The following is a 23,347-nucleotide window of genomic DNA, read 5'->3' as shown; positions in this document are numbered from 1 at the left end:
CCTTCTGAGCCATTTTAACATTAGAGTCTATGGAAGAGTTGGAGGGAGGAGGCTGTGCATTGGTGACATTTACGAAAGAACCATAACACCTAGTACAATAGTAAACACATTGGATGAAAGAGGACAGCGATGGCTACGTTTTGAGGGTAAAATCATACCTGTAGAGCAAACGCTGCGGACACAGCAGCAGTTTTAAAAAAGATTTTAAGATTAATTTTTTTGCTCCTCTCACTCTAGCAGTTGAGCTGTCTCACTCTAGCCCCAACATTCCATCCCATACACACCCATTATAAACTCTGAAACGGCTGAAAAAACATCATGAAACTTAAACTGGAACTGAAGAAAAAGTATAATAGATATTGAAAAGATAAATACAAGTTGAATAGTTGAATGTCTTGTCTTCATTTTAAAGTTTGAATGGTGGCTCTATGTCAATGTATGTGGAAGTAGATACAGTTTAAAGAGGAGGAATTTGAATGAGAATTTGAAGGGTCTCTCCATTGAAATACATTATAAATTTTTGTTAAATAAAGTTGAATAAAATAAAAAATATAAATGTTAAAAATGAGAAAAATAGAAGCAGTGTTGTCCAAAAGAATAGGAATCTAACGGTGTTTGAATGGTTTTTCTAAGTTGAACGGTTTTGAAGGAGATAGATTACAAAAAACGTACGGAATACAGAATAATAATAAATAAAATAGAATAAAGATTAGAAGAACAATACTGTGAATGCTTTTCAAGCATTCACACTAATAATAATAATAAAGATTCGAATAACAATACTGTGAATGCTTTTCAAGCATTCACACTAATAAAGATTAGAAGAACAATACTGTGAATGCTTTTCAAGCATTCACACTAATAACAGCATTGGTAAATACATTACATTTGTTCCCTCCAGTAATTTACTGGCAAAATCACTATTTAGTGCATCATGAAACACAGCTTGTTGAATCAACCCATGAATGCCTCTGTTAGCTACACAGAGTTGCTCAGAGTGCTTGTGTTACACTAGCTAATCTACTCAGTCACTTTAACAGAACTATTAACATTCACATCTCACAGAACTGATTTGATTGGAGCATTACAACACGTTTGCACAGAGCATAGGAGCGCACTGACTCTGCTTCACGAGCGCTCCACCTAACGAGCGGGCTCGCGGTGCGGTCGCGCGGGACACTCCTCTGGTTTTCTCCCGTGTTTACATATAAATAACTTTGGCGGACCGCCTTAACTCTCCCATTCACATTAACGTGGGTAACCATGGTGACAATAAACAACATTTTCGGTGCGAGCACCGTGTACCGACCTGTAAAAGCAGGTGAAGAGCAGAGTAAGGAAGACACGATGCGTCTCTGCTTTCCTCCAGAACGTGTCTGAGGAAGCAGCGGAAGGTGGGCTCCACTTACTGCTCCCCGAAACCCCGGAGCAAGCACCAAAGTTCCGCCCTCACTGCTTTCTAACATAAAATGAATCCCTGTTACATGGATTTTCTATCCTCTTAAAGAAACTGAAAATAAATACATATAGCAATGAAAAATGTCCCGTTACATGAGTGTTTTACACAAAATAATATTCATGTGGTCATTCCCTCACAGGGGTGCCACAACTACACTGCTGTTTTGACAGAGACACAGTGTGTTTATCTAACTTGGCTGAAGCCAAAGTTCTCCAGACAAATTCAGTCTGTTTCTGCCAAGTGTGAACTCACTGGATGAGCGCCAGATACACAGAATCAAAAAGGGATAAATTACTTTTCTTATGTCATGTTCCCGTCACAAACTGGCTCAAGGAGAGGGGAAGCAGGAGTCCACAGATGAAATGTTCCTATAAATAAAGTGGAATTTATTCAAACTTTACCAAAACTTCAACACATCAAATACAAGCAGTTCAGCAGGGAGTGGATGTGTGTTGCATGTGCCAGGTGGATGCAGAGAGAGGCCAGGGCCACGTTCAAACCTGAACACGCTGCACAGTGTTTTCTTCCATTTGTTAGGGATGAATGAAATGCTTCCTTGAAAGGATGTGTGCAGTCACCAGTGGGCGTGGAAGCATGTGCGCCCTCATTTGGTGGGTGTGCAAGAAAAGTCATCCTGTCACACAGCAATGCCTACATAAATCACACCACTCTGCTTAAAATAATAATGTTTAGTGAAGCAGGTGAAGCAAAGGGCTGCTTTTAATAGGCTGGGAGACCCAGGTGTGCTGCTTTAGCTGCTGAGCCTCTTATGACAGAACAGCGGAGAGTGGTAAGAAGGGAGGAGGGGGTCTGGCTGTGTTTGTGAACGATAGATGGTGTAACTCTGGGCATTTCTCTATCAAAGAGACGCTATGCTGTAAGGACATTGAGCTGCTAGCGGTTAGCATGAGACCGTACTATCTACCACGAGAGTTTACACACGTGATTATGATAGCTGTGTATGTCCCGCCCTCTGCTAACGCTGCAGCAGCCTGTGAGGTCCTGCACACTGTAACCAGCAGACTCCAAACACAGCACCCTCAGGCCCTTTTCCTGATCTCTGGGGACTTTAAAGATGATGTAACCATTTAATTATGGTTACATAATTAATTATGTAATTAATTATGCAAAATGCAAAACGCTCAGCTGTGTCTCCAATCAAAGCTCTGTAACTTCAGAGGTGATGTTCATATGTTGACTAATGGTTTTCTTTCATTTTTGATGTACTGCAGAATATTTGTATAAAATCCAGGCCAGGAAAATCTCCTTCATGTGTTTCTGTGTTTTGTCTTCAGCTACGTTGACACAAAGGCCTCTGCTGTGACGCTCACACCTTTGATAAAGTCTGGAGAGTGTCAGCTTCCTGTTTATAGATACAAAAATATGTAATGTTGTGAACTCTGGCCGCAGCGGCGCAAGAAAAAGGAGAATTACGGGAAGCACTCACAACAGGTAAAATCAAAATAACAAAGTAAAGTAGGATAAAATAAAAACCAACAAAAGAACAACACAATATACTTCCCCGTACTGTTACTGCTAACCTCTGTTAACCTAGTAACTCTTACCTTCTAACTGACAGCTGGTCAATAAACGAGCTCCATAAACGCTCCATATTCACCTTTACATGGAATATAAAGGGAAAAGAAGAAACACAGTGCTGTGTCAGCGTTAGACATATAGATATATCCTTGCTTTTAATACATTTGAAGGTGGGTGGGAGAGGTGCTTCTCCGCGTAGTCTACGGTCTCTTTGGGATCGGTAAAGCTTTTCCTCACATCACCATGGGTCACTAACAGCTTTGCAGGGTATAGCAGTCTGTACCTGACGCCGGTCATCCCACGTAGTCTTCCTCTCATATTTGCAAATGCGGCTCTGCGTTTCCAACAGAGGGAGGGAAATCTGGGAGGATGTTTATTTTAAAAACCCTTATACATCAGGTTCTTGTTCTCTGCAGCTTTCAGCAGAATTTCCTCACCAATGTGGTAGTAGTGCAATCTCAAGATGATGGGCCGAGGAAGATGACTTTGTTTGGGACGCTGGCGATTCACTCTATGTGCTCGATCGATGAGTGGCTTCTCCTCGAGAGATAGCGCCTCCGCCAACAGGTGTGAACCAACTCAGTCATCTTGGGTCCCTCTGTGCCTTCTGGTATTCCTGCAGTTCTTAAATTATTCCTCCTGGAGTGCCTCAAGAGCTCCACGTCTCTCATCTAACTTCTTTACCTCCGCAGACAAACGCCCCACAGTGGCCTGGAGAGTGGTGATGGTGTCAGAGTGGTTCGAGGCACAGTCCTGCAGTTCAGTCAAAGTGTTATCATGCCTGGCCACGTCGCTTTTTATGTCCGAAATTGAGGGCTGGATGCTCTGGTTCAAGGATGATATCTCGCCTCCTATGGTGGTAGAAATCTCTAATATGCAAGTGTCCAGTGCTAGTTAGTTAGTTCTAGTTCTAGTGGTTAGTGGGGCTTTATTTGATGATTCTAGTGTGTGTTACATTGTTGTCATATTGTTGAGTCGCAGAGCTGTACAGTGTTACAGTTTCTGTAGAGTCTGGTATAAGGAACTCAGATCCCTCTGTGAATAATGTTCACTGAAACTGATCTGTAGTTAATGAACTAGTCAGGATTTACACTGGAGAATGTTTCTGCCATTACATGGCCTGTATTTGTAGAGCGCTTTACTCGTCCCTAAGGACCCCAAAGTGCTTTACACATCCAGTCATCCACCCATTCACACACTGGTGATGGCAAGCTTGTAGCCACAGCCACCCTGTGACCACCACCAGTAGGCAACGGGTGAAGTGTCTCGCCCAAGGACACAACGACTGAGACGGTCCAAGCCGGGGCTCGAACCGGCAACCTTCCGATTACAAGACGAGCTGCCAACTCTTGAGCCACGATCGCCCCACATATTGTAGATTTTTGTGACATGTTTCACCCCCTATCTTAAAATGTCTAAACCAAAAGCATCCAATGGTCCTGCATAGTTAAACAAGTCAAGCAGCGAAACAAACATGTTGATCAACTTTCTATGAAAAACAACTATATAATCAGGTGCAACACTTTGACCAGATCTGTAACTGTTTTCAGATCGTCCTGCAAAATAACTCAGAGAATGAAGAGCAAATAAAGCAGAGTCTGCAAGATCTCCTCACAGACTTGGACTTAGAAGAGAATAATAAAAAAACAGCTTTCGTCTCGTCCACCATCTGCATTTCTCAAAAATCCCAAACCAACAAATCAGAAAGGTACTGCGGAGTCTCCATGTCCACCAAAGGTCCTAACGCTGGGAAAATTATGATTGCTGCCTCCTGTCTTAGCAAATGGCATAAATATGTATCTGGTGCGGTGATGACCTATTATCCAAACACAGTCCAGAAAGATTACTTTGATGGAACAATTGAAGTACCTGGAAATATCAGGTGTGAGGCTTTTTGTCTCCGTGATGGTGCCAGAATGAAGCCTTGCAGATCATGTAAGAATTTGTTTGGCTTGAACACAGAAGACCTCAGAGAGTGGCCATATGGTAACTGTGCTGAAGCTGAGAGCCTGAGCAATTTGCTTGAAAATGAGAGAGAAGTTGAAACACATGTGGATGAATACTCAGCTGAAAAGGACAACAGGCAGAGAGCTGAGGATGAGGTTGGTAGGGTTCTTAGAACTGTGTTGCAAAGGATTCGGTTTAACTGGACAGGTGAATTTTACAACCCAGAACAAGAGTGAGATTTCATGAAATCATTTGCATTCATCATTCTGATAAATCAAAGATTCTCTGCTCTGACAGCATCTGTGTGGATTTTCTGTAATCACAGAGACGTGTATAAGCACGTTTACTTTCCATCTCCATGTAATTGTCACATTTAATAATTAAAACTGGCTTCTATGGGTTTTTGTTTGTTTGCTTACATATCTAGTGTTTAATGCAATGTGAAGCATTATCAGACAGCATTTATTGGGAAGAATCCCATATTTATACTGGTCTGTACCCAGGGTACACAGAAAATAAAAACAACAAGAACACATGTTTTCTTATTATGATCCCAACTATAATTTACTTAAGCAAAAGCACTACATGTGTAGTTATAATATTTATAGCAGTTACTGTTGAGCTTTAAATTTATCATCTTAAATGTTTATATGCTGATTATATTGCTTTATATAAGAAAGGCCTAACTCTGAGTACACTCTGTGCCAAAAAGTGCTGACAGGAAACTGCATGCTTTTGCAGAAACGTGCTTTTGCAGCTAGAAAGTGAAGCTGATATATATCAGTTTTAATTAGTTTTTACCAACTGCTTGCTAGGGCAATCCCACGAGTTTGGTGTTTTTGTATTGAACATGATTCCAAGTGCTTTCTATAACACATAGCAGAGGTGCCACAACAAAGACTGAGAAGAGGACAGGAAGAGACAGTGAAAGAGATGCACTCCTTCGCCATTCATGTTAAAGCGTTGCATAGCTTTAATTTTAGAGAGTGTTGCATAACTTCAGTCATTTTTCTACCACAGGTGAAGCCAAGAATTGTGAAGCTCTCTTTTGGCCAAATACCAGAATCTGTAAGAAGAAGAAAAAACAAACAATCAAATAGGTCATTATTAAGAGAACAACAATCTCTTGATGATTATCCACAGTGTCTTTGATAACTCTGAGATACAAACTGTCAAGTATATACACATCCCAGCAAACAATAGCTGTGTTTGACTAAAGCGATTAATAACAAGGACAGAGCTACAATCACTACAGTCAAACATAAAGGGCTTAATCCTGAATCCAAGTCTGAGCTGTGATGCCGTTGGTGCTGAAAGCTGCTCAGATCCTGAAGCTGCACGTTTTGTCTCTCTCTAACCAAACCAGCAGCAAAAGAAGACACATTTCGCTTGACATAAACATTGTCATGAATTCCCTCTTACTTTTGCTGGTTTGCTTCCACCACCATTAAAACACACACAGAAAAACAACACAGCACAGCTCTCTGCCTCTCTCAGTGTACTTTAAGAACACCGTTTCCCATCTCAAATCTCTGTTTTTGGCATTATTCGCTTGCTTGTTATGAAGCAGTCTACCGTTGTTTACAGCCATTTTTTTTAATGACTTCCGACAAGACAGCCTCATTTCTGCTGTTCAATACCAAATTTTATTTATTTTTTTCAAATTAAGTGAAACTGCAAAATGCTCTGCTGTGTCTCTATTAAAACCTCTTATTAAAACCTCTGAATCACTTCAGCAGCATCAGCCAATGTACATTTGTTGAGTCGTGGTTCTCGTCTGCTTTTGTTCTACTGCAGAATAATATTTTTAAGGTTATCTACTGTAAAAAGCTAGGCCAGGAAAATCTGCTTCATGGTTTTGTGTTTTATCCTCAGTTACTTTGACACAAAAGCATCTGCTGTGATGCTCACACCTCTGATGAAGTTTCACAAGTGTCAGTACTGATAAATGATCAGAATTATAATGTTTCTGACTCTCTGAGTAAGAATTAAATGGAATCTAATTGGGACCTTGTGAATTGGAATTGAACAGGTTCTAGAAATCAGTGATGATACTCAGCTCCAATACCCACCTATGATATGAGGCTGACGAACGCTGACTGGGTTTCATTTACCAGCTTTTTATGTTCTTCCTGCAGTTTCCTCCCCACATCACTCATCTTAACTTTTTTCCAGTCCTCCTCAGTCTAAACAGAACACACAACAATACAAAGAAAAGCTCAGGTGATTGATCTCTAACACTAGGCATCCCCAGTCTTATTCTTAGCAGTCTAACTTCTCACCATATCTTTGAAGGCCTCTCCATTGTAGTAGCGCTTGGATGCTGGATACTCTATCGTTTTGTCACATAGTTCCAGGAAACTGGAAGCCACCAGATGCAGCTCCTCTCCGTCATAGCCGTACAGCTTTTTGTCCTCACGCGTCATCAGCACAAGCTCGTCACATGGACATGAGGTGCCCTTTACCACACCAATAACCTGCATTTTTACAATCTCGGGAAGGTAGAATTTTCCCCAGGCGTTAACTTCATCATCATCCCCGTTGTATTTGGTGTTCTCAAGCTCTTCTATCCACAGGTCAGCACCACTTGGCTTCTTCAGGTGAACGCACATGCTTTTGTTTTTGGAAACAAAATCTTTCACCCATTTCAGGTACTTTTCACCTGGAAAGAAGCAGACAAGGAAATATGGATGAATGTAGAAGTGTTGGAAAAGACAAATAGCAAGGTTATCCTACAGCAGTTTGTGAAAATGTTGTATCTTGAAATAAGCAGGCAAAATGAGGATCTCACTTATCTCATATGTTCTGACTACCGACTTTCTTCAGTTAAAGGACAAAAAAAGGGCACACTGGAGGCTGACAGAGTGTGCAATGGTGGGAATCATTTTGCAGAACTCACTAAAGTTTGTTTCTCCTGGAACAAGCTTTTTACACTTCGGCAAATGAAAATACTGTGTTAAACTAAAAAAAGAGCACCAGACCAAGGTCTACAGTACTAACAGAAAAGCATGCCGTTACCTGTTGCCTGTCGACACAGCTGCTGATCTTCCTCATGTGATATTATTCTTTTTGCAAGTACCCCCCTCGGTGGCGAGAAACTGTTGGTGTGGTCAAGTGGGTGCTCTGGAAACAAACGCTCAGGACAGAACAGTTATCAGTCATGTACTTCCTACAATTTTTGCATATGTTTTATTTCATATTGATCCTCTGAGTGTAATGGTACATTTTAATTTGAATTTATCCAAACTAAACACAATATTTTCTTTATTTACTTTGCTCTTGTTCTTTTGCAGTACCACATCCTATCAAATGTCCCTGTCGATTATATTCTACATTTAATAACTTACTATTTCAAGTGAGAACCTAAATCACGTGGACCAATGTTTATTATTGCATATCTCTATTCTGAATGTGGCCAGTCATTCATAGGTATTGTTCAATTTTGGCGATTTTCCTCTATAAAATTTAATTGACTTTTTACAGTGGCCTGCTATGGTTAATAATAACATATTCCAGTCATGAGTGATATCAATAGTTATCTCCACTGTAGCATTTGGCATTCCCAATAATATAACATGATACCTTAATCAAAACACAGCTAATATAGCACAGTTTTCTTAATGCAAACATCAGTAACTCAAAATTAGCAACCACAGTGTTAAGTCTGCAGTTCATACTTATGTGAAGCTAGAGTCTCCTCCTCCAGTCTCTCTTATCCTCCTGCTCCTGAAAAAACAAAACAAAACAAAGCGAAGCATCCACCCTTCTCTTGTCGGCTGGGTGAATTGTTTATGAATTGTTTATTGGCATTTACTAATCCTAAAGTGGGTGCAGTCATTGTCTCAGTATCAAGTCAGTCAAAGCTTTTAGTCGTCAGTCCATCACAGTCCATTCACATGCATACCTCCACACACATTCAGATGTTGCTGATAATGGAGTCTCCCGCGCAACCTATTCGAGCCTCCATCACCAGCAAGATGACGTCATCATTTTAAAGGAAAACAATTCCTTGTTGTTTTTTGGGCCGGATTGACTCGGTGCAATCCTTTTAGATCAGTGTTCCCTATAAGTGAATTTCTCCCAAGCCAATTACAATCATGGAGAAGCACACTTTGCAACTGTTTACAGTAATAATATTTTATAGCGCTTTAAATTTCAATCTTTCAGGCCTTGTTTAAAGAGCTGATTGTTAAATCATGAACTCACAAAATATCAACATATCACCACCGGTGGATCACACCTCTCAGATGTTTTTTCTCCAGTGCACTGTAACAAAAACGAAAACAGACGTAACCAACAAAATACTACTAAAATAACACAAACTAGGGCCCGTTGCAGACATGTCCAAGCATAAAACTATCCCTCTCTCGCTTACGAGAAAGAACACAAGCCAAAGCTCACTGATAAAATCAAGCTAGCGCTAAACAAAACCAAACAATCAACCAGAAATTCACAGGAACATTTTGCTTCCTGCCGGGACAATATTGTGTGGGAATGAGAACCTCAGGTGCCATAACACCTTTTGTTCCTCCTTGTATTAAAACTCAATCACAGAAAATGCCGTACTCCCACCTAAAACTTACACTATTAATTCATCATTTTCACTCTGTGCCACTGTTCCTCATCAGGGCTGTGTGAAGCACAGCAAAGAATTCAGTCAAGGCCTTGAGCCATAAACAGACATCACGCACAGACATTGTTTTCATAACCAAACTGTTTTAGACCTTATTCCTAAAATCTACATAAATGCCCTCTGGGTGACATATAACACATTCTAAGTATTTAATGGTAATCAATGGCTCCTCATAAAAATTATGCATTGGGATGTTTGTGTGCAGCATTTTGCATATCAGCATAAGCAAAGCATTCTTCATTGCATCAGCGTGTATGTGTGTGTGTGTGCGTGTGGATCACTCTTTATTGCACAAGCGTGTGCATGTGTATGTGTGTGCATCACTTCTCAGTGAATCAGCATTCCCGTGTGTGTGTGTGTGTGTGTGTGTGTGTGTGTGTGTGTGTGTGTGTGTGTGTGTGTGTGCGCGCGTGTGGATCACTCTTTATTGCACAAGCGTGTGCATGTGTATGTGTGTGCATCACTTCTCAGTGAATCAACCTTCCCGTGTGTGTGTGTGTGTGTGTGTGTGTGTGTGTGTGTGTGTGTGTGTGTGTCATTTCTCACTCACTCAACGAGTGCACGTGTTTATGTGTGTATTTCACTTCATTCTGAGTCAGTGCATGTAGATGTGTGTGTGTGTGTGTGTGTGTGTGTTTGTGTTCATCACTTTCCTGTTCTGGTGTTCTGGGTAAACCACGGCCTGAAGCATGCCCTGGGGTCCTGCCCCCCCTCCTTTTTCAGTTTGTTTGCGACCATTGCTGCTGCTGCTGCTGCTCAAAATTCAGTCCATCCTGGTTCTGACCCCAATTGGGGCAGTCCTTTCTCCAGTGTCGATGTTCACCGCAGGTGAAACCTGCATCTTCTTCTGTGTTTTTGTCCATTCTGAGGTGCCTTCTGTCCTCAGTTACTCCTCTTGTCTCGGTCACGCCCTTTTTCGCCACCCGATCATCCGTGTTGGTCCATCACTGTCCTGCACAGTGTGAATGCAAAGTTATCAAGGTCAGCATTCTTTCGCTCGGCCTTACTTTTCATTCGGGCTTGGCGGGCGTCTCGTCACAGCTCTGTCAGCTGACGCAGTCTGGGAATTTTCCCCCGTGTAGTGAAACGGGCCTTAGGTTTAGTGCTCTCCGTCTCGGCTGCATGAGATCACATTCCTGCAGGTCTGTTGACATTCTCAGGTCGTTGTTGTGGGTCCAGCTGTTGCAGCATTTGGTCAGTGTCACGTATGGGGGAGAGCAGGAGTCCAGTCAGCCTCGGCTTTCAGGGCCGGCAAAGCAGCCTGTAATTAAATATGTATAGAAAAAACAAAAACAAAACAAAACAAAAACAAACAAAAAACAAAAAACAAAAACAAACGAACAGGAAAATGATGTTGTGTTGGCTGTGTTATTCAGAGGGGAGACAATGGGGCCAGGCCCTGTGTCAGCCTTCTCTCCCCCCTTTTTTTGTTTTTTGTTTCCCGATATAATCAACTCCTAACCCACCAAGTTGACAGGACAACACCGGTATATGTTAAAATTCTTAAGATCATGTTTAAAAGCCCAAAAAAGGAACTTTCTTTCATTCAGTAATCACTTTTATTAATCAATCAACAGAAAACATGTCACAATTTGAATCTTTTAACCACTAAATTTGTTGTGTCTTGCCTGGTTGGTTAGACCAGTGTTCCTTTTTTTTTTTTTTTTAGTTAAATTGTTGTCCTGCAACCCAGAGGGTTTCTTTGTCAGTAATGTATAGACTTCATCATTTAAGTATGTTAATTTTTCTTTAACCTTGCTGGAAAATCTTCACGTGTTCATGAGTGTAAGCTGTTTCTTCATTGCGTGTATGTGCATTTGTATAAAAGCAGGTTAATTTTATCTTTTCTCAAACTAGGCGTTACCTTAAAAGGAGCCTTTCTCTCAGATTTCTCTGCTTGTGTGTGTTTTTGTTTCACCTTTTTGTTGTGATGCTCCGGACGCCTTCCCAACCTCCACAAGTCCGTTGGCCCCAATTTTATGTGTTAAAACTTCTCTTAATTTCTCCTCTAATTCTCTCCTCGCTGCTGTCTTTTTCACAGCTGCTGATTCGTGCTGGGTGTGGTTCCCATTACCTATAATTTTGCTTCGGCCGCTGTGCTTGTGGGGGCAGTTGGTCCAGGTCCGCAGCTTTTATTTTATTCTGCAAAAAGAATAAAATAAAAATCTGAGTTTAACAAAACATTTTAAATGTAAATATCAAGCTTACCTTTCTTTTTCCATGAAATGTGCTTGTGGGCACGCCAGCCATTTTGAAAAGGTGGGCAAAACAATTGGCAAGGCCACACCCCCACACATGTGATATAATTTTAAAGGTACTGTTGCCCTCTCTAAGAAACATCAGGAATTAGAGGAGTGGCAAGTAGAGTATGCGAGCTACAAGCAAAAACTAAAATGTGTACTACAGTGTGCAAAAATGAAATACTGGGTCATCAGGGGGACATGAGGGACATTTATGAAACTAAAAGTCCCACTAACCTTAAAGTGCACTTGAAAAGCTCACACAAGAAGGTTAACCTAGCTTACCTAGAAGACCTCATCAGGGGGAGCACACTCCCCCTCCTTGAAGAGCTCACCCACTCAACCCGCATCCCCAGAAAACAGCTAACCCCAGATAAGGCAGCGTGATGTATCCCGAGACAACAGGACTGGGACATCTAAATAAAGGTGTGAAACAATCGCCTTCAAAAAGGTTATCAATTCACTTGAACCAAAATTAGGACCACTCGGTGCGGCAAGAGTTAATAGTTATTAGTCTCAACACCCAAGGATAACCAGAAGAGCATGACTGATATGGTGGGACTGGGATTTTGTTACACTTAATTTTTGCAAAACACAAATAAAACTAAATTGAAATTAAGGATTTTCAGAAAATAAAAACTACACTAAACTAGCAAAGAATTGGTAAAAACTAATTAAAACTGATATAAAATTGAAAATCTGAAGTCGAAGCTAAATAAAAATAAAAGCTGATGAAAATTGCAAAACTATTACAACCCTGGTGCAGAGATTGGCAAATCTGACCAGGAAACGTTATAAAATGGATTGTCAGGATAGTCAGCGTTAAAGCCACTTTTGACAGTCCATACTAGGATGGCATTGGACATCTTCGGGGCAGAAAGGGGTTGGTGTGACCAAGGTGTGGTTTGGCTTGTTGTATGTACATTTCAAAATGTTACAGCTCTAGATGGACCAGTTACCAGGGCATGGAAGGATGACAGACTTTATTAAATATGGAGAAGGGAAATGTCCGGGATTGACGATCCTCAGTGATGACAAGGCTGGAGCAACGGTACTCGAGAGAAGAATTTCTGATACTTTCTGAGATATGTCACTAACCTTCTCTTTTAATTGTCTAGCTCCAATGAATTGACACATGGGATGTGTCAAAAAAGGGGGGGAAGGTTGAGCTTTAACATCAAACCAGGATTATTTGAACATTTTATAACTTCATTTGTGTCTTTAATAATTTAGGAATGGTAAAGCTTAAGCTAATAGCGGTCCGAGAAGACGGACCTTTTAGAGAATCAGTGAAAAAGCATAAACTATCATTTTCATGTTTAATCATTACTCATTGAAATGAACTGAATAGAGTTTAGAAGATTTGTTAATTTTTTGTCTTTTGTTAAAAAGAGGGGTTTCAATAATTTTCAGACACACCTTGCAAATGTGCTTATAACGAGTTGGCACTCGGCCTTTTGAAGGTCAGAAGCTTCGTTCGGCGTGACTGTCCGGACTGATAAAGTGTAAGAAATGCCTTGAGTGCGGAGGGCTAAATGCAAACATGCTTACACACACATAAGATATGATTAGAATAAGTCCCTGGGACATTCTGAATGTTTAGACCAATTCTGAATCATTAGAAGAACAATGGATAACAATATTAGATTATCAAGGCTAGGGAGAGAGGTGTTTTGGTTTTCTGTCTCTTGCAGAGAAAGGAACAGACACCAGACGGGGACCCGGAGATGTGAGGACCCTTCACAGCAGGGACAGATGTAGGGACTGCCGAGACAGCAACTGGGGTCAAGTGTCATGACGTTTGGGCTCCTGAAGAAGATGGATCCCACAGACATAGCAATAACCATGAAGGGGTTGGCGAAAACAGGAACACCAGACCAACGAGGTTCGAGAGGCTCTTGGCAAAAAGGGGGACACGGCGGTGAACCCAAAACACACAGATCCTTGTTTGAAATCGGGACAGAATAATCCCCAGAACTGTGCAATGACTAAAGGGTGGTCTAACCCCGGAGGTCGAAGAAAGAAGCTGAGAATCACCCAACTGGAAGACACTGGTAGCTGCAGCAATAAAAATAAAGGTTAAAAGCTCCTTAGACAGAGGTTCTAGTCTAAGTACATTTGAAAGGTATAAGGGGGCATTAAAATGGGAGTGGAAAACTGGAGCACCAAAATAAAGCTGTGGGAAAATGGGGAGTGATGGGAGAGTCATCTGTAACTGCTGTTATGGTTGTAAATCTAACTTTGCTTGCATCTGAACTGCGTGAACACAGAGGTCATCCCCCATATGGTCCACCCGTTAAAGGGGGACAGAGGGCCTCAGGATCAAGAAAACTTGGACCTTGCGACGCTGAAGTGCTTGTTATTAGTGATCTCTTTAATGAGAGATCAAAAGAGGGTATTGTGATATTATTCTGTTATTTTATGTTACCTTATATATGTAATCAAAGTAGTTGAATTAGAATACTGCTGTAGATCACATTATACCCTTTAATATAGAGTGTGTGATCTGTATGTAGTTTAGTTCTCATTATACTTTTGAGTTAACAGAACATATTCACATATTAGTTCATTAGATAAATGTGCATCACTCTGTATCCTTGATCTGCTGGGAATGTGTTACACTGTTTTCTTGACATGCTTAATTGTTGAATCATGAAGAGAAGGTTGTAAGCAGGAGACTCTGTGTCTAAAGACAGGGGAGATAGATAGACCACATTCCACACCCCCACCTTACAGAAAGCAGAGAAACAACTGCCGAGGTCATAACTTAGGCGCTGTAACAGAGAAAAAATGTGATGTTTTGGCTTTTACGACTAGCTGGGGGCCACTAGAGACTATAAAAAGCTGAGCAACCCGTCACCATTTTGAGACATGTGCCTGACCCTCTGGTGGCATCTCTCCCGTCCGGACGTTGTAATGCTCTTATTGTTGAATTGTATGAAAATAAATGATTGTTGATTGAGCATTGATACACCGAGTATTGTCCTTCCTTCAGCCCAAAGATTCAAAGAACTGCGTGTTTTCAACACTCACCAAAAAAAAAAAGAGGATCCCTGAAAGGAATAGAAAGGTTATGTTAAAATGAATGACTGTCACGGTGATCATGGGAAGCTCCGAAATATCACAACAATAGCTACGAAATCACAAAATGCAGTGTGATGTCTGTAAGCACCAAACATGACATCTCTGCAAATTCATCTTGAAATATGTAGGTACCTCACACGTACAGCTGCAGCCATCTCAGCCATTTATCACTGTGGCTGCCAAGTGGCTGCCACTTCACAAGCGCATGGCACAACATAGAAGAGCCACCTCCACAGGACAAGACTCAGCAGTCCATCTGCATCTTAAGGATAAAGGACACTCTTTCGAGGATGCCAATGTTCACATTTTGGACAGAGAGGACAGATGGTTTGAAAGAGGAGTGAAAGAAGCCATCTATGTCCACTGTGAGCGACCATCTTTGAACAGAGGCGGGGTTTACGACACCAACTCTCTGCCATCTATAATCCAGTTTTGAGATCCTTCCCAGACGCCTTAATGCCCACTCACATCCTGGGCCATCTGACCTCAGGAATTCACATGATAAGGTGGGGCCAGGTTTCACAATGAACACACCCGAAACTCTGGCTGATTGGGACCCACACCCAGTTTCACACCTTGGCTCAGGTGATTAGAGGATCATCAGGGGGTCCTTTTGTCCCTCTGTGGGGGGAAACTCCCACTAGGTTTATATCTGGGACTCTCCACCATTTGACCTTAGAACTGAAGAAGCTTCTCGGATGAGAGGTGAAACGTCTTCAAGTAACTTAAAGAAGTCCAGACGCTTTTCTTTGCAAGCTCCTTTGACTACGATGACCTGGATGACTGAGAACCTTCACAGACATAAGGTGAATGTGACAAACAAAGCGCCTTCTTGTTCTCTGTGATAATGTAAAGTTATTAATGAAAAAACAAACGAGTAAAAAACGGACTGGAAACATGTCTTCAATCAAAACTCGACAAAAACAAAGAAACAGCCTCACTTCTCTGCGACGCTCCCTAAAAATGACGTTACGTGTTACGTACCAGAGATTTCTATACAGCCCTTTATCAAGCCGAGAGAAAGTGACGCAAAACCCTCCAACTAATAACGACTAGCAGAGAGGTTCAGTTGAGTGTAGTTACCTGGTTTGCAGACGCATACAGACGTTTCCTGTCCTCTCGGACGCAGCTGTGATAGAACATGTGGTGCATTACCGCCACCAACTGGCTTGGAGTGAGGACCGGAAATCGCTCATGCCAAATCAAAAAAAAAAAAACAACATAAAGAAAGATTAAGTGAAGAGATAAATGAATACATTAAATCAAGAAGAAAAAAACCCACCACCGGACATATACATCCTCATATCCTTCTGTACAAATGAGTTTGTTTTAGATACTGAAAAAAGCCACAAAACCTTCACATCTAGAAATCCTTTGCAGTAAAACTTGTTTTTTGGCAGGTTCCACAGGTTTTGAATCAGTTTTCTTCTTTATTCCTGATAATTTTGACAATGAAAAAGAACATGTTCTATAGGGCTTTGGAGTTGACGTCACGCCGCAATGCATTGTGGGAGTGCGGCACCATTTTCGAGGTCTACGAATCAAAACAAACACACTGTGTTGGAACGACGATTACAAGATGCTTAAAAGCAGCTCAAAAGAGAATGGACTGTATAGAGACCGATTGCGTCCAGAGGCGAAGCGGCGGTACTTGCAGAAAATAGCGTGCAGTGGAAATGTGGACCCGTATGAAATACGGCCGTGGAGTAGAAACCCTGAAGACGTAGCCTGATATATTTTCGTACCTTATCTGTGGAGTCAGCGCGTACAAGTCGTCATTCAAACAAAGGTAAGTCAGCTCGAGTACTGCGTGTGAAATGCGTTTGATTTCCCTGCAAACATTCACATTAGTGCAGCATAAATTCATTCATGAGGGGAAATTACAGTGAGAACATGTGGAGGCTGTTAGAGGGAGAAGATAGTGAGTTCAGTGCAGGGCTGTGCAGAGAGGTTTAAAGGGGCGGGTGCTCAAAGTTAAAAAGGGGCACATTGAACCAGGCTGAATAACAACAACACACATTCATCAAGAATCTAATATGGGAAGGGCAGGGCTGTGTTGGTCTGAGACTGTAGACATTAAAAAGTCCACAGGAGAGATGGTAGCTGATTAAACAAGTGTCATGAGATAATAACAAAATGCAAAGATTGGTGACAGCGCTTGGAACCATAAGGAAACAAAAAACTATGTATGTAAAAAAAAAAAAAAAATATATATATATATATATATATATATATATATATACACAGTGGGGCAAAAAAGTATTTAGTCAGCCACCGATTGTGCAAGTTCCCCCACTTAAAATGATGACAGAGGTCAGTAATTTGCACCAGAGGTACACTTCAACTGTGAGAGACAGAATGTGAAAAAAAAATCCATGAATTCACATGGTAGGATTTGTAAAGAATTTATTCGTAAATTAGGGTGGAAAATAAGTATTTGGTCAATAACAAAAATACAACTCAATACTCAAAGAACTTGTGCAGCCCTGATATCAGCCCTAATATATGAGTGTGTTTGCCCAAAGACTGAAACAGCATCAACATGACAGCTGTAAGAAATCTTCTCTCAGCCTTGTTTGGCAGAAGATCCCTGCAACAAAGATTGTAGCTGAAAGATGACGTGTGTAAAGTTTGCTCTGTGGGAGGGTCGAGGCTGTTTTTAGACCTTTGATAGTTTCCAATCCAGTTCTGACAGACAGGAATAAAAACAACATCATTAAGATCAGATCATGGAGCTGTTTGCTGCCTTGTTTCTATCTTCACATTACAAGACTTTACTACAATAAAGATGCTGACATGTATCTGTAGCAACAACATCATTGAATCTAGAACAACTGGAGCCAAACCAGTGGCTCTGCTGGGATCACTGGTGAGCCAACACTTCCTTGTTGATGCAGATTTCAGGGCTTCCTTTTGCTCCTCCGTTATAACTGTTCTCTCTTCTCAACACATGATGACACAAAGGAATCAGCAGTGACAAAGATGATGCTGAAGAGAAGCACACACTTCACACATATAACAGAGCAGTGCAGTTACACACACCTCTGCTCGACATCAGGCCTCAAACAAAGACACAAAACACTAACTTGACTCTAAACAGAAGAAACGAGCAGCTGTTTCTGTTCTGTGCTTATTTATATTTGACACACATGCTTCTCTTTGTGCAAACACACATCGCACTATAAGGGTAACCTCGCACACAATGATTGGACAGCACAGTGATGATGCTGGGAGATCTATACGCAGCAACACAGAAACACTGAGAACTTTAAACAATGATGGAAAGTGTTATAAATGACTTGTTGGCCTCTGATCTGTCACAAACAGCTGAAACGTGTCTCTCATGAGTCACATGAAGGTTTTTGACAGAAAGGACAAAAAGTAGCTGCAGTCAGTTTGTGTCATTTTTATATTTATTCATCTGGGAGAAAAATCTGAGGGACATTAAAATGTGTTTTCAACAGAGACAAGAACATGAATATAACAGAACAGGTAAATGAACATGTTTCAAGTAAACAGCTGGACTGATCAGGTCCAAACACAGAGTGATAAACTTGTCAAACAGCTGTCATATCTTTATATAGAAGCTCTTTATAAATGCTGCTCACTGCAGTCTGTTTACTAATAATGTCAAAGTGTTAGAAACACAGAAACATCAGAATGGTCTTTGTTCACAGAAACCTGTCTGGGATCCTTTGTTGTTCTTTTGATGCAGAGTTACATTATAAATATAAAGAGTTATTTCAGAGTCTCATCAGTTTTCCTGCATGTCTTTATTTAACACATCAGCAGGGCTGAAGCTCTCATGTTAAACACACACTGATCTATGGACACGTTCATGTGTTTCTAACAGAACCAGGCTGTTATCAGCCTGCACTAACATTATGTCACACACACTGAATGTAACAGTGACAGTTTACATCATCACACAATCAGCTGTGATTGTTTCACTGTCATCAAACGAGTCAACAGGAAGTAGAATCAATAGAAACCAATCATTTACTGACAGCATGTCTGATGGAAATAAGTGCAGATTATGTATGAAGTCTAACTGCACACAGTAACTGTGTTACAATAAGGACTTAACAGCGCCCTCTGCTGGAGTGTTTCAGTACTGCGTTAACTAGAATACACCACCTCCTCCTCACACCACCTGCTACAGCTCTACTCTTCTATGACTACAGTCATCCACAGCACTGATGTGAGGTCACATGGTTCATATGTAAGGAGCACAGCTGACCTCAGGTCAGTTTAATGACTGTGAGCAGCAGCTGTGTTATTGTCACTGTGACAGGGAGACACTCTCAGACACAGCGCTCATGTCAGCTTGTTCTCATGCAGGAGGATCAGGAGCTCCATGTTTGTCTTTCTGTTTGAATCATGATGTGTTTGTGCCATCAGAGTCTGTCATGAGTACTCAGGGTTTCACAGCAGCTCTTCTGGATGCTGACGAGGACTCCAACCTCATGTTTCACCTCTCTGAGCTTCTGATGTCTGTGAACACTCGTGTTTCTTCTCTGGGCTCATCTGGACAAAAACACCTTTCTGTGTTTGGCTGCAGCCTCATTCTGACTGACAGGAAGTGTGTTATCCATGAGCTGCACTTCTGTGAGGAAGTTTCCTGCTGTGTTTCCTGTCTGTGGACAAACACGAGTGTTCCAGCTGAGGACTTGCTTCCTTCCACCTGTCCATACAGGACATCACGCTGTCTGCAGCTCTGTAAATGCAGCTCCAGGTCCTTCCACGTGCTGCTCTGTATTTGTGCAGTTTGTAGTGTGTCCTGGGAAACGTAGCACACATGGTGTTCTTCTGCTGTTTCCTCCTTTCACTGAGTGTGAAACACTGACGCTGTGCTGTTGTTCACAGAGGGGAGCTGATTCTAGCTGCAGCTGGACTCTGTCATCTAACTGAATGTGTTGGTGCTGATCACGGGGCTCTGAGGGGGGAGCAGCAGGAGGACTCTGGATGCTGACGTCAGTGTATCTGTGGAAGCTCCCACAGCGTGTCTGTCATTCAATATTGTGCTGTATATTGTATCTATGCAAAGATGAACAGACTGTGTGTTCACTGGTCTCTGTGCTGCAGCTCTGATGTCATCATCACTCCCTCCTCCACCCTCAGCAGTCCCAGCATGCTGCTGTGGTGCACCCCACCCTCACTCTACACCTGAGCCACAGACCACACCCTCCACCTCAATATACACCACAGTTTTCTCTGCTGTGGAAATGAGATCAGGAGGAAATCATCATTATTATTATTTAATAAACGCTCACATTAATGTGGGCTTATTTGTTTCATATTAGAAACATTAGTTGAGTGTTTTTAGTATAAAATGGTCAAAGTCCCTCTTTTTGCTCCTCCCCTCACCTGTGGATGGGCGGTGCTGTTACCGTGGTGACAGCTTGGATGTGTTTCAGTCCTGCCTGGTTATCACTGCAGGAATCTTTCACATTTATTACAGGTAATAACTCTGATTTTTCTGTGTATTATGAACCAAATGTATCCTGATACACACAGAGATGGATGAGCAGAGGTTTTTTTTGCAGTTTATGTAGTTACTATGGACTTAATGCATACATATCATTAAAATTAGGGCTATAACAGTTGTATTGATGTATAGCACCTTGAAATGCTCCCACAAATGGCTCCACAGCATGTAAAAATATAACAAAAGCTCTGGCGGACTTGGTTCTGTGGTCAGTCTTAAAGGGTGAAGTTAAACTCTGTAATCTTCACTGTGTCACAGAGTTCAGTGAGTCCCGTTATTCACAGTATCAATCAGATCATCAGAGAACAGCTGATCAGCAATCAGTGGTGCCAACAGCGCCTCCTGTGGTGAGAGGATGCAATAATGCAATGTAGCATTTTTCCACTCAACACTTGCAGTCATGGAAACTGTCTGTTGGATCTGTGTGACGTTGCTTTCTTGGTTAGAGTTCCTCACAAACGTCCAGATGATTCTTCTAATGAGGCGTCGACCATGTTTGCAGCTCTTTGGAAGAAAACGTCGCCCTTTGCCATCCTTACTTTTCTTTGACTTCTTCAAATGCAGCTGAACTCCAGCTGGTATTTTCTTGGACTTTGCAGCTGTTTCTGGTCATCAGTTCATTCCTGCAAACCTCTGAAGCTGAACAACAATGATGCTGCATTGCTGGCTGATCCCAAAAGGTTGATTCTGTTCATCTGGACGTTTTCAGAAACGTTTGCTCACTGATCAGGTGACTTCTTCAGTCTCAGCTGACTGCAGCTTTACAAGCTTACAAACAGCACATTTGCACAATGACTGAAAGCAGCAGCACCTGATATATATGATACTAATATAATACATATACATATATAATCCATACTAATGATGAAGGAACTGAGCTCACAGTCCATTGTTCATTCAGTGAACTACTCAGTTTATTTTGGGCCTCAGAAATGCTCACTCTGTTTGTACATCACTGTCAGCAATAGACTCATTCTGCTGTGTGGACAGGAACACATGTGACATCACTTCCTGTTTGTTTGTGACTGAAGAGGAAGAAGTTTACAAGGAATCATTTAGAAGAGTTTCAAACATCAACTGATTGAATCCATGAATCTGAAAACGTGTTTGTGAGTGAAAGAGACAGACATGTACAGACTGAACTATCTGTTCAACAGTCAGAGTGTTTCTGTAACAGGAGACACTCTTTACACTCCACTCAGCACAGGGACACTGAGGAACCAGACCAGAACATAAACCCGGGATAAAGAGTTTGAGTGAATGTGGTGTTGAAGGTGTGGAGGTGGATCAGAGTGTCAGAGGAGACTCTGTAGAAGGACAGAGTGCCAGCAGGACAGTCCACATACACTGCTGCTCTGTTAGAGACAGAGGAGGAGGAGGAGGAGGAGGAGATGGATGTTCGACTGCTATTGTGCCAGATAGACTGAGGACCATCATCAGAGCAGAACAGACTCCAGGACTGATCATTCCATCCAAACACACAGTCAGCACTGTCTCCTTTCCTTCTGATGCTTCTGTAACTCACTGATATATCAACTCTTCCTCTCCACTCGACCTCCCAGTAACAGCGACCAGTCAGACCATTTCTACACAGCAGCTGAGGATAAAAACCATCAAATCTGTCTGGATGATAAGGATATGACTGAACCTCCTCCACACGTGTCACCTTCCTGTTGTTGTCAGACAGTTGGAGCTCTGTGTTCACTGTGTTTGTGTCGATTGTGAGTTGACAGGAATCTGATGGAGAGAACAAACACAATCCAGCTGCAGTTATTGATCCATCATCTGTTCATTGATTGACACTTTGATGATGACTCCTGACATGATGAAGATGGTTGAATGTGTGCTGCTTTGTTTTCATGAATCCCATTAAAAACACACTTACACTTCCTCAGACCTGGTCTCAACCATCGGACTCCAGCAGGCTCCACCCTGAAAGGAGGAGGGGGGTCAGAGCAGCACAGTCAGCATGCACACATGGACATTACATGGCTCTCACACACACACTGTTACACACTGAGCTCAAAGCTCGGCTCCACTGTTTTATTCAAAGAAATCTACATTTATTTATCAGCACATTTAAAAACAGCTTGAGCCAAAGTGCTGCACAGAGTAGAGAGAAAATAGGAAACATACACAGTAATGACTATAAAGACTGGTCAGGATTGAAAGCTACAGAGTACAAATGTGTTTCCAACCGGCTTTTAAAAATGTCCAGTGTTGGTGACGACCTGATGTGAAGGGCGACTGTTCCAGAGTTTGGCTGCAGCCATCGATAAAGCTCACCTCTGTTTTTACGTCTAGTTCTGGTCAGAAGCTGCTTATCTGCAGACCTGAGGGCTCCACTTGGATTCTTTTGTTAAAGAGAGATAAGATGGAGCCAATCCATTCACAGATTTAAAGACAACCAGATCTGGAAGTGGATTCTACCACGTACTGGTAACCAGTGGAAAAAGCTGGTGATGGGTCGTCTAGCACAGACCCACCGCTGGAACCAGACAATTGATGAGGGAGAGAACTGTGACAGCGCCGTTCCTTCACTTGACCTCAGTCGCTCTCGTCTGCTCCCTCGTAACACTGCTCTTTATTGAGCTTACATGAATATGCACAAGTTCATTATGACGTCTTACACAGGTATGAACAAAGAGTACCAGTCTGTGCATAGTGTGTGTGTGTGTGTGTGTGTGTGTGTGTGTGTGTGTGTGTGTGTGTGTGTGTGTGTGTGTGCGTGTGTGTGTGTTCCAGATGTGACCCTGTGACCCCAAAGCTGGTGCTAAGAGTCCAGCGGTCCCCCTAACAAAGGGCTCTTATACTTAACCAGACACAGAGTAGGTGTCCTCCTACACCAGGGGTCTCAAACTCGTGGCCCGCGGGCCAATTGCGGCCCGCAGGACGATAGTTTTTGGCCCCACCTTAATATGAAAATGTAATGTTAGTTTGATAATGTATGACACTTT

General features: G+C 41.9%; 1 protein-coding gene across 1 annotated transcript in view; it reads right to left on the bottom strand.

The window, feature by feature from the left end:
- Nucleotides 1-23,347, bottom strand: part of LOC146577017 (protein NLRC3-like) — a 543,118-nt gene that overhangs the window by 504,763 nt on the left and 15,008 nt on the right. The window lies entirely within an intron of this gene.

Source organism: Mchenga conophoros, linkage group LG3 (assembly GCF_057382185.1).
Source record: "Mchenga conophoros isolate Kocher_MC1m ecotype Shallow Benthic linkage group LG3, M_conophoros_male_GT1.1, whole genome shotgun sequence".
In the NCBI taxonomy this organism is placed as follows: Eukaryota; Metazoa; Chordata; class Actinopteri; order Cichliformes; family Cichlidae; genus Mchenga; species Mchenga conophoros.
Note: the sequence above shows the minus strand (reverse complement) of the source record. Positions and strands in the feature narration are given on the sequence as shown.